The following is a 16,283-nucleotide window of genomic DNA, read 5'->3' as shown; positions in this document are numbered from 1 at the left end:
CACTCCACTTGCAAAGCCATCATAAACAATCCTCAACTGCTAATTATGCGCTGACAACAGTGTTCCATAAATCAGCGGCCAGCTAATGAATTTACCACAGACTGTGTGTGTGTGTGTGTGTGTGTGTGTGTGTGTGTGTGTGTGTGAGAGAGAGACAGTGTGAGAGAGGTGAAGTATAAATGGAAAAAACACTCTTGCTTTTGCTTAAGACTCTTTCTGTATTTTCATTTATTGTGCTCACCCCAACATGGAGAATGGCTGAGAATGAAAAAACGATCATTGCACACTGTGGACAGCGATTAGTGTCTAGAAATGAGAACATGAACAAGGAGACTGGAGGGAGATATAGTCCATGAAGTAGAAATCATTACACAATAAATGGATTTTATTTTGATCACTACACTGAAATAACAGAACTCCTGAAAAAACACTGGCTGCACAAAATATTAGAAACCTAATCTAAAGTTTTATATTACACCCTTAATATCCCAGTAAGTATTATGATAACATATTATAAAGCTATACTGACATGAAAAAATGTGGACTGTGTATTAACAAGTGTCTAAAGACACAATCTTCTGAACATAGCCATTCTGAGAAATACAGAGACAGTTTGTGGAGCTGATAGTCTCGATCAGCTTTGTATCAACTCATTTGGCAATGTGTTGAAGCTAAGAGACGTTTGTTAAAATACAAGGTTGCACATTAAAGCTTTAACCATAGGCCTCATAAATTGACAGAGTTTATAACTTCAACACAAAGAGAGCGGGAGTTTAATAGGCATTCGGCCGAAAACAGTGAAATCCGGCAGAATTTCTGGCAGCAACAGAGCACTTCCTGAAGTGGAACATCGTGGATGTAGACTATGCTGATGCTTAGAAAGTTTAATCTTTACCAGGATCTACTTCTTAGTTTAGCATTCTAGCATGCTGACGTGCCACTTAGCACTAAAACATCGCAGAATGGTGGGAATCAGTTTGACAAACAAAAAAATTGAGAAGAAGAAGATGCTAAAACAAAAGTTAAGGGATCACCTATGTAATTACTTTAGAAGTATAATAATTACTTGATCTATCTATCTATTAATCTATCCTGAGATTTAATTTCATGACATCCATCCAATAATCAATCTGCTGGTGACGCTGCAGAAAAAGTCAGGGGATTACCACAATCCTTAGGGTTAATCTTGGGGACAACATATGTTTGTATCAAATTTCATGGCAATCCATCAAGAAACTGTTTGAGATATTACAGTCTGGACCAAAATGGGGGACTGCCTGATTGGCATTGCTATTCCTAGAGCTATGCCAGCAAGATATACTAAACATTTTGTACATTTAAAACCGTGACATCCTCTGCTGAACGTTTTTGAAAACATCAAATACAACATGGTGGCATTCCACCTCATGTATTCGTTACGCTTCCCGGTGCACAAACAGTTTGGGTTGATGCATATTGCAGCGCATGAAGGGGTAGATGGGTTATTGTATGTCTATGCTAATGGTAGGGAGAGCATGAAAATAGTGTTGTTAAATTGCAAAGGCTGTTTCATTCAACGATTTATTCAGATTAGATACTAGTACATATGGGGCCTTGTTGAAGCTTGCAGGACAGAGCTAACTGTTCTCTCTTTATGCTACCTTTACAGAGCTATGATACATGCTGTATTTATTTGTTTTCCCCAGACAGTGTGCAGGGACTTCAGGACAGTTTAAATCAAATATACACAGGAGCCGTGTTGTGAGTCAAACTGTGCATTGCCTCGCAAAGGCCAGTCGTTATTTTCAATTCTCTGCGTTGCCAACAACAATAGCTTTGAGGTTGCACATCCCTGTCTTCTATGAATAAGCTGCAATCCAGTGGCATTTCGGCAAATGTCATTGATTAGATGAAGTGTATTGTCAGTGGACCGCCAATAGTTTTAAGACACAAGTCATTTACATCTTAAGAGCTCAGAAAAATCCTCCATAAAGGCGCCTATTCAAACGTTGCTGCCCAAGTACAGCAGCTTCTCTTCTCTCTTTGTCTTTATCTCTCTCTCTCTCTCTCCCATTCTGTCCCCCCTCCCTCTCCATCTCTTGACATGAGTGAAGAGGCCCGCTGAGATAAAACACAATGTCAGAGCATACCTCAGCTCTCTCCGCTGACTGAGAAAATTGACTGGGATTGTCTGTGGCAGTCTCCATTTGCAGCAGTCTGTGGCCCGTGATGCTTAAAGTGCTGTGCTAATTAGTTTTCTCTTCATCCCTCCCTCCATCCCGACACACACACTCTCTTGCTCTTTTTTTCACACACGCACGCACGCACGCACGCACGCACACACGCGCGCACGCACACAATAAAACAACATTCTCCCTCTTTCTTTTGCGCTCCCTTTGCCATAGCCTATCTATTATGTAACAGTATGTGGAATGTGCGGCTGCACTGTCTCAAGGTTTTTTTTGTGTGTGGCTTAGCATGTCACACGAGCAATGTCTCTTTCCATATTTGCCTAAGCAGCACATGAAGGCAGCAGTGGGGGCAGAGGCTAGCACAGCAGAATGACATAACATGATAGTATATGACAGGGCACAGTACTTGTTGGAGGGGGACTTAAAGCTAAAGCTAGTATGAACCTGCTGTTGATATGATAAAGACTCATAAAATCCCATGTTGCAATCAATGATGCACTATGTAAACACAGCATAACATGACATTTTACATTTACAAATGAGTAAATTACATTGAGTATTTTTGGGCAGTGCAACAAGATGTTGACACTACAATGACACATGAAATTGTTTTATTGCTAGCCATTTTTCTGGCCATCTGACAGATAAATCTAATGTCTGTTTACCATCCACGCATGAAAAAAATATATGTTTCTTTAGTTGCTAGAGTTCCACTATATTCCCCTGATAGTCACTAACCTTTTCTGTGGGGGTGTACAGGGAGTTTACCAAAGCTTTTTTGGCTTAGAACAGCTGCCTGCTGCATCTGGAAACAACACTGAGGAGAGCAATGAGACAGACTCCAAACAGATTAACAAAATGATTATAACTGAGGTTTAGGGACAAACATCACACCTCATTGTCATCCAATTTCCTGTCCACCCCCAACCGGCTCACCCCCGCCACCCAAACGCCACCAAAGCTGCTTCTTCACTTCCTTCCTTCTCATTACAAGAACCGCATGGGGGACGATCGAGACGCTGCCCCCATTCCTGGGTTCTTCACCATGACATTTTCCAATCTACAAGCCTTATCAAGCCCTAGTCGACCCATATGGTTCTTTCTTCAATCTCAACCTCATTTTATATTCCTCATTGTCTTTATTTGCATGCAAAAGGTTTCAGGTCCCAAAATTCTATTCTGTTGTGCCATGAGTACACTAGAATAGCTAGTTTAGTCAAGTTAGTTGTAGTTGTTTTCATTGAGAGCATCAGTCGGAGCTTACTGTCACCCATAGCATCCTTAGCGGAGTTGAAAGCTCTGTACTAGGAGCCTTCCTTGATCTTTAGGGTTGACGGGTAAAGCAGGAGAGAATCCACACCCTTGACTCGCGCTGAATCCATGGTTTGATAGAAGGCTTTGCGCCTTTTGAGAAGCTGCTGTAGTCCGGGGAAAAGCGAATCTTTCTGCCCCTTGATAACGGGCGGGGATTTCCGCGCAGCATGTAGAATCGCCTGCCTAGTTGTGTAGCGGAGGACGTTAAAAATCAACGTGCGGCTGGTAGTTGTGTTCTTCTTTGGGCTATCACTGTAAATTCGGTTGGCTCTCACAATCTTGATCTGAACATCTGCCAATTTTGGAAACCACTTAGGCAGGGAGCGCGTGAGATACTGAGTAGCAATACAGTCTTCTAGCCTCTCTTTCCGCCCAACGATGCGGATGTTGCATCTTCGGTTACTGCCTCCAGCTTTTGAAAAGCGTGGCCATGGCTGTCTAGAGTACTTGAGTAGCTTTCCACGGTAGTTTTTAGATCGTCCACATCAGATCTGATAGAGCCAAGGCATGCAGAGGCTTGCAGTCAGAGATGCTAGCTGGGCATGGATAGCATTTAGCTTCTTGTCATTGTCGAACCCCACCTGATGAATCTGAGACTGAATCTGGGAAAAACATGGTTCAAGGTAGCGTTTCTGTTTCTCCAGTAATGCCTCTGCAATGGCATCCTTATGTCCGTTTTGGGTTTTGTTCTTGTTTGCCATTCTGCTTTAAATGACTTTGTCGAGCACAACGTGATATAGTACCAAAATTGGAACCATATAACACAACTACTTGGTAAAATTGGGACAGGAGCTATACCTTAAGCCGGCATCTCTGTCGAGCCGATCATGTGACTCTTCCTATTACTACAGCATTGTTCAAGTACCATACTTGGCGTTCTACCACATTAAAATGCAACTGTAGTGTTTTGATTAATATCAGAATGATGCCCGTGCAGATTGTTCTTGTTGTTTCTCCTAATGAAGTGATTTTGACAAAGCAGCAAAGCCGGTTGTCAGGCTCATTCTGGGAATGCACTCCCTTTGATCCAGACTAACGTCATGGTGAAGACAAAACATGGCAACCCCATCTCCCACAAAATACTTTTGGGAGTTGCATTGTAGTCTGACAGGGGGAAATGGAGACCTTTGGAACCGCTGACGCAGACAGTGTAATCGGTTTGTCACTTTCTGTTGTGTCTGTCGTTGGAGCCTACTTTAGTCTATTATGCCGTGTAAAAATGCGTTGTGGGAATACATGCAGCTGGCACAAATAATTAACACATCATTGACTTAAATTTAGCTCTAACCGACATGTACAACACAACTACACACATGTACGTTTCAAACAGAGTTGTTCCACATGGTAATCTCTCCTGAAAGCAACAAAATTAATAAAATCATATAATTCAATTAATACTAAGTAAAACACAACCAGCAATAAGGTAACAGAATGGGTACCACTGCAATTACTCACTGTTAACCCCTGTACACATGCCGCTCTGTCCTCTGAAAGCATTTCCCTCCTGTAATCACACCCAAACCTCCAAAGAGCATACTGACACATTTTCCTAACACTCTCCCCCCTCTCTGTGTTTTCCTCTGGACACACACACTTGCCGCTGCGTCAAAGCACTCTGCGTGAACAGGCAGACTGCTGCGATAGCTAATGAATTGTGCTGTCAGAGAAGTTACAGATTTATTTACTAGAAATGAATATCTCTTCCAGCCGATCCTGGAGAGCTTGTGGGGCTTTACGCTATAGGGCTGCTAATGGATGAGGCACAACTAAATTTAACATCGAGAAACAGCATGAGGGCCGGACAGCATTGCTGGTACGCCGCAACACTGAAAATTGGAGAGGAAATAACATAGCTAGAGGGTGGGGAGAAGTAAGTTGAAACGTATTAGTTGAAAATCCACTTTAAGAGGTGTTGCACTGTAGAAACGCACACATTGAAACACACACAGAAACAGCCTGGGAGGCAGACAGAACACATTTCTGGCTTATCTAGCCAATTTAATGGTGTTGAAGAAGGAAAAATCGAAGGAAAACACACACTCCTTTTTTTACCGTAGCTACCGTTTAGACAAGGCAACTAGCTGTATCTGTTTGGAGAAAGGAAAACTGGTGAAAATCTTGATGTGAATGCAAAATATAGAATAATTGCTGGACTTAAAGTGTGAAAAAAACAAGAGGGTCAAGGTTGATGGCGACTGATGATGTGTGTCTGTATGCGTGTACGCGCGCGGCTGGTGTCATCATCAGTCAGCTGTGCTCAGACCTGTCACAAGGGTTTATGTTATGCAAATAAATGCTCGTAAAAAAACCACTGGTAGCACAACACACAAGCCGGCCGGCAGAAAGAACCGAAGAGAGAAATGGAGAAAATGTGTGTGAGACAACAGGGAAAAATGAAAGGCCAGTCGGAGGAGAGATAATCTGTTTTTCATCTCTCTCTCTCTCTGGAAATCTCAATCTATCTTTTGATCTGCTTCTTAAATTCCCGTCTCCCTCCCTGTCTGTCTTGTGGAGTTTAGGGGTTTCTGGGCATTGCTGTGTGTGTGTGTGTGTGTGTGTGTGTGTGTGTGTCTGTGAAAAAGAAAGAGACAAAGCTGTGTGAGGTGCTGCAGTGTAGTTTAGCGTATTTGTTGTGTGTTTGTGTGAAGTTGCTGTTGGTCATTTGAAGAAAATGAAGCCCTACTGTACTAGTTCACGGTCAGCTCAGTAGTAAAACAGACAGTATGCTCATTTAAAAAAAATTTAATCTGAAGAAGGTGCAATGTAGCATGGTGTAAAATTAAACCCTTACAACACAGTGAGAACAGTGTTGGAAAGGGCAGGAAAGGACAAGCCTCTGGCGGTGTGTGTGTGTGTGTGTGTGTGTGTGTGGGGGGGGGGGGGTTCTTGGATGTTATCAGTCATGTCGGCTGCTGGCCACAGATGAGGTCATTAGGCCCTTTAGCAAGGCAGATTTTTTCCCTCCTGTCTGCTTCGGTTAATAAATCTCCTAAAATGCTTGCATGTTGGAGTCAGTTGTGTGTGTGTGTGTGTGTGTGAGCATGCAACTTGGTGTGTGCCGTTTGTGTAATGCATGTGTTAATGTCTGTTGGTTTGTGTCTGGGGAATCCCTCTCTTTGCGTACATGCACTGTATGAGTATTGTGCGTGTTTGTCAGGCGAGGACTTTGTCTAGTTGCATTTCCGGGAAGTGGCCTGGGGATTCAGTGCAGCCAAGTCTGTCTAACCATGGCGATGTGTGTGTGTGTGTGTGTGTGTGTGTGTGTGTGTGTCTGTGTGTGTGAACGTTTGTCTAAACCAGCATGGAGTCTTGCAAAAGGCATAAAACACGCAGTAGGCGTCTGAAATAAACAAATTAGAGAGAGGTTATTTATTGCTAGCTGTGGTGTTTGCATTTGTAATTTGTTTTGTTTGCGAAAATGCGCCGGATTTGTTTGAAAACCAGACTGAGTGAGCATTCTCAATGAAATCGTTCTGTGTCTCGTGCTGTGTGCTAATGCATTTATAATGCTAGAATGGCACTTAAACACAGAAACCTCCGCCAAAAGTGCATTCCCGTTTACCTCCAATGGTCCCATTCCCCGAGTTTGGAAGCCATTCTTCCGACTTCAATGTTGAGTTGTGATATGGAAACAACATGGACAGTACAAAGAAGACGTGTTGTATTTTATTGCTCAGAGCGTTTGAACGACACATTGGCAGCCGTTTCCGGTATCTGTTTGACAACAAAGAGCAAAGAGAATAAATCTGGTGTGCAAGTGTAAATTGAATTGAGCAAAGATAGGAGGCTAAACCTTTAAAACTGTTTGTGGTTTTCAATATAAAAACATGGCACTTGTTGTCCAATGATTGGATTTTATTGCATTCCATGTCACGTAGCTGATGCTATTATCCTCGCTTTTACCCGACTTCCAATTAAAGCTTTCAACACTGAAGGTACAAACTCCGGGCCGCAAGAATCTAGCGCAAGCACAATGACTTCAAATAAATAAAATTACAAAAAGCCACATGAAAGTGCACTTTTATTTTCTCTATCCAAGGTGCAGTCGAAAGATATCTGTTTTAGCTTGCGGCAGAAGATGTGTAGGCTTTCAGCCTTCCTTAGGAGCCAGCACAGCAGACCGTCTTTTCGTTGTTGAGTGATTGGGAGTCCCTTGCTTTGAGGGGGCAGCAAGCAGGTTGGCAATGCAGAGCAGAGTGGACGGACTGGGGTGTAGGGTTCGACCATGTCCTGGATGTAAGCTGGGCCGGATTTATTCATGTCTCAGAATGCTAGAGCTGGTGTCTTGAAGCGGATGAGAGCAGCACCTGGTGACTAGTGAAGGGAGCAGAGGACCGGTGAAGTGTGAGAGAACCAGCAGAGGGCCAGTTTCAGGGACTTTTGAAAGAAGGACTTCCAATTCCTCATCTATTTCTTGTGTAAAAATGTACTTGTGTGTGATGGTATTCTGCAGTAATTCTGCAGTTTAAGAGAATTACAGATGAAAAACTTCCTCAATAAGGACTAAGTGCTGTATGTACCAAAGCTGTCAGACAAAATTAATGAACTCCAATGACTAGGCAACAAAATGGAGAAGAAAGGGAGGGAGGAATAGGAAAGGAAAGGAAAATATGGAGGGACTGCTGATAAGGAGGAAGAATTGAATAATGAGACAAAGAATGAAAGAGAGCACATAAAAAGCACACAAAGTAAAATTCAGCCTATAAATGTAGCAATGCTGTTAACAATGCTTATTATGCCACGTTATCTCTATTTTCTCTGCACGTTCACTTTTGGCTTTCATCTTTCACTCTCTTTCCCTCCCGTCCCTCAGCTTCATGCTTCCATCAGCCATCGCTTTGCTCGCATTTGCTCTCTACAACTTGTTCAGAAGAGTAGCGGTGTGTCTCTTCCAGAGTTGTTGAACGATGCAGTGCTCTGTCGCGCTTTTGGAACCAAAATGCTCCGTGTCTTTTAAACAGCATCAGGAATAGCCAGACATCCAACAGTCAAAACTTTACTGTGGGTGTGATATGGCGGAGGAAAGGGAGGGAAATTAGAGAGTGGGAAAGAGATTTGTGCGTTCAAGTTGTCATGATTGAAGGAAAAAAAGGAGTGTTTGTACTGTATGTTGTTTGTGTGTGTGTGAGAGCAACTGTAGTTAGCTGCACTGCCAGAAAATAGCTCTTTTAAAGATTTTATAACAATTTAATTCACACTTCTTTTCAGAAATTTGTAAAAAAAAAAAAGGAAAAAAAAAGTACTTGGACATTGGTATAATTCACAATAAAGTAAAATGTATTCTTTAGGTTGGCTTCAAGATTAACTTATTCATAAATTGACTCTAATTTAAAAATGTCCTAAAGCTGCATCTGAAAGAGAAGGACTATCCCACCCAAGTGGAAAAATGTTTCACATATTAGAGCAGGAAAAATGTTTGAAGAACTCAAAAATTAAAAAAAATCCCCAAACAAAATTCTTTAGATTAACATTTTATTGCAGCGTGGCTTAGACAGTCAGTCCCCTGACGGAGGCACACAAGGAAAACGCTAACTCCAAATGACTCTGTAATCCTTTGATGCACAGAGCAGGAGAGCGAGACATACAGTAATGCTCGGAGCGGAAGCGGCGACAAACTGCGGCTGGTTGCACGGTGGCTCATTAACAGTGTGCACTCGGTGTGTTTGTGGCTGGGTAACACTTCTCCTGGATCACACATTTTAATTGGATTTAAAGTCATGTAGGAAACAGTGCGTGCGCTCATGTTTAAAACAGAGCATTTCACAGCACATTCAACTGCATGTACAGTTGATGTGTTTTCTGCTCACACATACAGATAAAGCTTTGGAAATGCTGCGTGTCATGTCCCTCTGTCTGTCTAATGAGGCGTAGGTCAATATGCGAGTGTGTTGAGTGTGTGTGGGAGGACGAATCTGGAAGATGCAGAGAGGCGATGCCTCCTTGAGTGGTTGAGAGTTACCTTGATAAGACGAGGAGAATGTCCTTTCTGGAAATTCATCGTCCACTTCAACATGCTGCTCTCCTACTTAGACTCACTTTACATGCAAAGTGTTGCTCAGGCATGCTCCTCGTTTAGCATGAATCTATGCTGGGTTTGTCAGTTGTTAACCGGCAGATGCTGACAGAGGTGCAAGTTCAGCGCCACGGCTGAGCAACAGCTAGAGAGAGGAGGAAGAGACGTGTAGTGAAGCCCATTTTATCACAGTGTTTTTGTGCTTCTATGAGTCTTCCGTTTTGCACTAGATGTGATACATAACAGCTCAAGAGAGATCCTCAAACTGAATGAATGATGGTGACAGAGTGGGAACAGAGAAAGTTAACTTCCTGATGACAATACGCTAATGCCCATTCTTAGCTGGCATTGTTTTCACACAAAATAGATTTACCGTGTCCATTTTTTTATTTATTATTTAGCTTTTGTTCAAATCTTAAGGATATTTGCAAAATGACTTAACTTTCTATCACACAAGGTAAACAAGATAAAACGAAAAACTGGATGAATAATTTCAAGTTTGTTTGCCAGCTACAAGAATCACTACTGAGAAATGAAAAGTTGTGGCTTGTAGTGACAAACATATAGAGAACATTGACTCAACTCTGCAGATCCTCTCAGATCCAACATTTAGCTTAGAGTTGTTACAATACAACAGCGGAGAGTGTAACCAAAAGATGCCATCTCTGGTGAAATGTTGGTCAGAGCTGGTGGTAGCAAAATGGCAGCAATTCAAATCACGTCTGACCCCTGATTTCCACCAACGGAGGAATGTAGCTGTGTGTTGGCTCCTCTGTGTGTCGGCTCCGTGCTCCGCCGTCCTTCGATGCCCACCAGGTCTGGATTTGTTGTGGAACGGCTGCAACCACAACTGACAAATAAAGTCACAAGGACCCACGAGATCTCGCAAATTCCCTTATTATCATGCGATCTATGTAGTTTCTACAAAACCGAAAAACAAAACCTCTGACCTGTTGACTCAGGCCTGTCTCTACCCATTACGACATTTTCAAGGTGTAGTACAGGGAAATAGGATCTGCAACGAGCAAGCTGTATTTTATTTTGAAAATTAAACAGGTGTTTTATATTGTTTCTGTGCTCAAGTTCCTGTCCCGCAAAATCTGCCGTGTGCTGAATTGCTGCGGAGCTCTCCCGCATCTGGCAAACATAAAAGCTCTGCGTATCTGCTCCGGAGGGCTGCAGATTACTGGAGCTGGGACGCAGTCAGAACATGACATTGACATTTGGCCAGAAATGAATGTTAATTGTTTGCTAACACATCCGCCACCACAAATTTATAAAATCATTATATATAAACAGTGACATGGGAATATACAGCATTGACCAATTTCAAACTGTCACATTGCTGATGATCGAGGGAACAAATAGAAGCGTAAGGTTCAAAATAGGGGTGTCATACTAACTGTGTTGCACCATCCAATTGTTTTATCTAAACCTTGAATTATCTACACACTTGTGTCATAAAGTGTCACCAAGCAGCTTCCACCCATTTCCTCCAATCACCACCTATTTTCTCGTTGATTCCACTTTCTGACAGTTGTTGAATCATCCTGGAAACAAAAACTGCCATTTCCTTAATTGATCACTTGTCGTCAAATACACAAGCGGAACTAAATTGTAAAGAGACTCTTTGCTATTGGCAAGTTTTTTGTCTCAAAGACACAATATCTCTAATGACACGTACCTGTGTGCAATTTAGCACAGCTGCTACTCATCAGCATTTGTCTTAGCAGCCTAAAAATAAGTTGAAGGACAAAGGTGAGCATTTGTGAAGCTGCTCCTGCTCACACACTTCTTTTGGTGTGTCTGCAAAATTGTCCCCAGAGGATGTCTTGAGACCACCAATGTGATTGCACTGCTAGCATTTTGCCCCTAATTCCCAGCCTTTAGGTTTAGCCCTTGTTGTCTCCCTTGCTCTGGTGCAGTAGGCCTCCGAGACACCTTAAGTGGTTTTCATGTTTCTTAAACTTCTGCACTTTTGTTTGCATACAGTCAATAACACCATGTACGCAGGAATTATAGTTTTACCTGTCAGGGTTCGCCTGTGCCACAATAGATAAAGTATTGATTGTGAGCTCCAGTTTTGAACGGAGAAAACACAGATTAATGACCCATCCTTCTAAACCAAAACAAAAGCCCCCTAAAGTTAATGCAATTTAGAGTAAAAAAAAAACCCACTCTGTTACTCTAAACAACTTACACTCTGTAAGCAGTTTTTCCTGGAACCTTTTAGTTCTGTAAACGTTTAATTATGCAGATTTTCCTGTGATAAGAAGAAGGAGGTTTGATGACATCAAATAATGACTCATGGACCGTGTTGGGATCTTACTGTCCCAATTCATACTGCCAACCAACAGCATAGAGAAGAGCTGTCAATCATCCTGTCAGCACTAGTATTTATTTTTAATAATTATATTTTAATCTTTTATGCTCAAATATTAACCTATTATTAACATTTACTACATTACTCGCATTGCCAATGCCACTATCAACATTCACAATGTTCAAACTGTCCACTAGAGGATTCATTCAACTTTAGCCTAGAAGGGGCAACTACTAGCCTGACAAGCCAGACCCACATCATGATGTTGGATCTGGTAAATCACCGTAGGCAATGCGCAATCCGAGGGGCGGGACAAACAGTTGTCTTTCACATTCCCTCTGCACGCAACAGGATAGCGCTCCAACCAACCAGAGCAACGCTAGTTGATAGATCAAACGTCTTCAGTTTTTAAGAATGACTTCAGTGCTTAACTCCAAGTCTTCCAGATTCGCGGCCAAACTCGATTCGAAAGACAATCTACTTTGTTTTCAAGTACCAGGAGATTCACGTTGAACCGTCAAAACTCTATCATCCTTATGTTAAGCCCGCCCACCGACTTTATACACAATGTGGCCTTACCAGAATTTAGTTTTTCTAGCTTGCGAGCCAATGGAGAGTTGCAAGACTGACCCTAGCAGCAAATTACATTTCCTGCCGCTATGGTGCGTCTAGATTTCTAGGCCAGGCAACTACATCATGGCACATTGCATTTCCGGCACGCCACTTTGTTTACATACATTTTCAAGCACAAGCACACAGAAACAAACACAAAACAGAGAACCCTGTAATTAAACATCATCTGACAAGTGTAGTGAAGTAGCTCTGTTTCAAGGCTAAAGGTCCACCGATTAGTACGCTGACAGCGTGTTTGTAAGCACAGCTAAAATGATCTGCCATAAACTCTGCAACGGTTTAGCCACCATGCTAACAGCATTGCTAACTTAGCCAACTTGTGCTGGCAGTAGTTTTTTAGTAACAGTTCATCAGCAAACCTTTTCCTGCAGATTGTCACATTACTAAGAATACTGCTATTAAAAGTTAATGTATAAAGCCAAAGTGGATTTTGACATTCAAAGTGCAGCTAATGTTAACATTGCACGAGCTGTCTCCATGAAGCTCCCAGCTGAGCTCCTAGAACTCGTGACACAGTTAGGAAACAAGAACGAGCTAATTAATGGTAGAAAGCATTTTGACTCAGTATGTCAATTTTTGTTTGATGATAAGCCTTATTCTTTTCATTCCCAGCCGCATCCTGTCACTTCTCTCTCTACCACTCGTCTATATGCTCCATGGCTTAAGATCTCACAATGTCTCCTGTCGCTCACTCAACATTTTTTACAAAAGCATTTCCTTTTTACATTAGAGCATGTAAAGGATAACGTGCCGAATTCTGACATTAAGAGGGTTTGAGGTCATTTAGATGAATATTGCTGCTGCAGACTGCTACAGCAAACCACAACTCACAATAGATTTTAGTGAGTTTTAGCTGTAGAATTAGCTTACATTAGCTAGTCATTAACAATTGTCACTAGCTGGCTAGTAGGAATTGTCATTTTAGTCACTAAAATATGCAGTTTTTTATTTTACTTGAATTTTCAATGGTAAATCTGCCACTGTTGCATACATGTTACCTGCATACATGTACTGTGTGTGTCTGTAACATCAGAAAGCATAGCAACAAAACCAGGGGGGACAGGGCTCAGCTAACAGTCCGTTGTACCTCCTTTTAGACATTTTTGTAAACAGCAGCATTGCAATCAACAAATTGTAACTCAAAGTTGTTGTAAAATCCAATGTAAATCCAAAGTACTTAAACGCAGCCCCAGTTCAGGCAGTTTCTGGAAAATTAACTAACTGATTATCTTTAAAGAATGCTTAAAATGGAAACTGCCACACATCACCCCTTACATTTCTTCATTCTGAAGTAAAGGTTGCTAGTGTTATGCCAAATGAAAACCTAAATTTGACTGTCCCTCTCACAGATTTATTTGAAATAGTTGAAATTCCATATTATATTAGGCTGGCACAGACAAAAACATGTCATACTCAATTCTGTTCCACTGATGGACTTTTCTGGACTGTTGGAGAGGCTCTTGTCAAGATTATTTCCAATCATGGTAGAGCATTTATTATCGGTGACCTCTTATCTCTCCCTCCCTGATAGATAATGACAGTCCTAGAGAAACAACCGGTGACCTTCATCAAAACCATCCACTAGGGAGAGTCTGACAACCCTTGTGTGTACATATACAGTACATTCATGGCATTTCATGCTTGTGTCACTCTGATAGACGTTGGTTGTAATGTTGAGGAAATCAGTGTTTATTGCAAATTTAGCGTTTCCCTTTCTGCTTTATATCCTTGTTTCACTCCATTACTACCCCCCCCCCCCTCTTTTCAGCTCTTATTTTTTTAGACAATTCTCGAAGTCAAGCTTTAGATTAACTTCTTTCATTCATTAACAAATCCAATATTTTAAGCTGAGTGGATTCCCATTATTTTTCTCCCGAAGACTGAACTCTGTCATGCGTTCATTTAACTCCCCCATGTATGAAACAATATCCTGCCTAGCACAGCCAAGCCATTAAAGCTAGTTTTGCCATGGCATGATAAGTGGGTGTATAAGGATTATATGATTTTAGCAGCCTTCCTCCCACTCTCTCATTAAAGGTTTCCCCTCCCCCTCTCTAACACAATCTCACCAATGACCTTTTCACTACATTTGATTGGGACTCTTCGTGGTTTTTCCATAGAGTCAATCAAAAAAATCAATCAAAAAAGAAAAGTACAGTGTTTTCAACACCAACAGCGGGCCATTCAATTAGACAATAAAACCTGCTTTTCCTTCTCAGCTTAGCCTTCCACTTAAAGATAGAATTATTTTTTTGTCAACATGAGTCTTGTTTTGTCTTGTCTTATTTCTGTACAAAAATGACCAACGGTCATAATAACTTCAACTTAACAATAATTTCACTTACCACTTCCATTGTAGAGATTTAGAAAACATGGACTCCAGTAAGAGCATTCTAAATAGGAGCTTGTTTCTGCAAAGTTTCAAATTGAAAGAAACAACAACACACAGTGCAGTTTTCAAACACAACTTTTACACATTTTTAATATACTGTGTCTAAAACAATACAGAGTGATGACCAAGATGCAAAAATATCAGGACACTTGATAATTGTATTGGTCATTACAATCACTTTTTTCATTTCTGTAGTGCAAGTTCTTGTTACTTCCTCCAAATAAGGTTGACAAATACTGAAATATCTCTTTAATTATCAAGGAAACCTACAAGCCTTCAAGTTTGTAATGAACCAACTGGCTTGGTGAGTCAGTGTTCAAGCTCTACACGTCCCCAGGTCCCTCTTGCTTGCGGATTTTTTATTAACCTTTAACACAATTAAAATGTTCAATCTCACGAGGCTGGAAGCAAAGCAAAGCAAACTAAACCCCAAGGATGAGATCCGACTCTCAGACATGCTGATTCACTCCTCCAGGACTCTAACCATAGAAGTAGGCGCTTTGTAACTCCCATTGATTTTTAAAGGGTCGTTTATTCCACTGAGTCTGAGAATGATTTACATTATCTCCTCAATTAGCAAATGAGGGTGAAATCTCCTGCATTTTCCTTGTCACCCATCCTTTCCCGACATCTCCCCTAAGTTAGCGTTTATGCAGCACTAGGCCAGTGTGTTTGTTTTCCACTCGGTTTTATTCGTTCTGTTTTCAATCACTTTCGATTAGATTTTTGCCTATTAGCTAGGGTTTGTATTCAAAGGATCAGGGGATTTTCCCTCAATGGGATGCTCATACATCAGTGTCAGAGTGTCAGCTATATTATCTCTGGCCGCTGAATAGAAAAATAAATAATGAGCTGTTGAGGCCTATCCTGACTGAGTGGGAGAAATGCATCCATGAATAGGTCGTCTCCCGCCGGCAGAACTCCCTGTGGAACGTTTACTGAAAAATGCTCACCCAAAATAGAACTGCAGTTCTTCTCTTCACCTTGTTTTTTCAGCTATCATGTCAACAATTCTCAAATGTCTAAAAAACAGACTTATCACTGTAACAATTTAAGAAAAGCACAAGCTTTTACTCTTTAAAGTCAGTTGGGAGGTCACAATTCCTTAAAGCTGCTATAGCCTTATTAATAGCGCAGGGATGAGGTCGGGGTGGATGGAAGGGGCCCCTAAGACTTTCACTCAGAACACCGCTGTTCATGTCCTGTGTGAAACCAAAAGTTAACGTTGACTTATTTTAACTTGTAAGTATAGTGTGAATAATTTAATTCCATCACGTTTTGTGTCACATACTTAAGTTTCTTAACAAACATACAAATTTTTGCCCAAACTATGATCTTTTTCTAAACCTAATCAAGTAGTTTGGGTTGAAGGATATTTTCCTTAAGAGTTGGCGGAGACCAAAAACAGAGATAAAAATAAATAAATGTTAGAATTAC

The sequence above is a fragment of the Etheostoma cragini genome, chromosome 19 (assembly GCF_013103735.1).
Source record: "Etheostoma cragini isolate CJK2018 chromosome 19, CSU_Ecrag_1.0, whole genome shotgun sequence".
Classification (NCBI taxonomy): domain Eukaryota; kingdom Metazoa; phylum Chordata; class Actinopteri; order Perciformes; family Percidae; genus Etheostoma; species Etheostoma cragini.
This window is presented reverse-complemented; position numbering follows the sequence as displayed.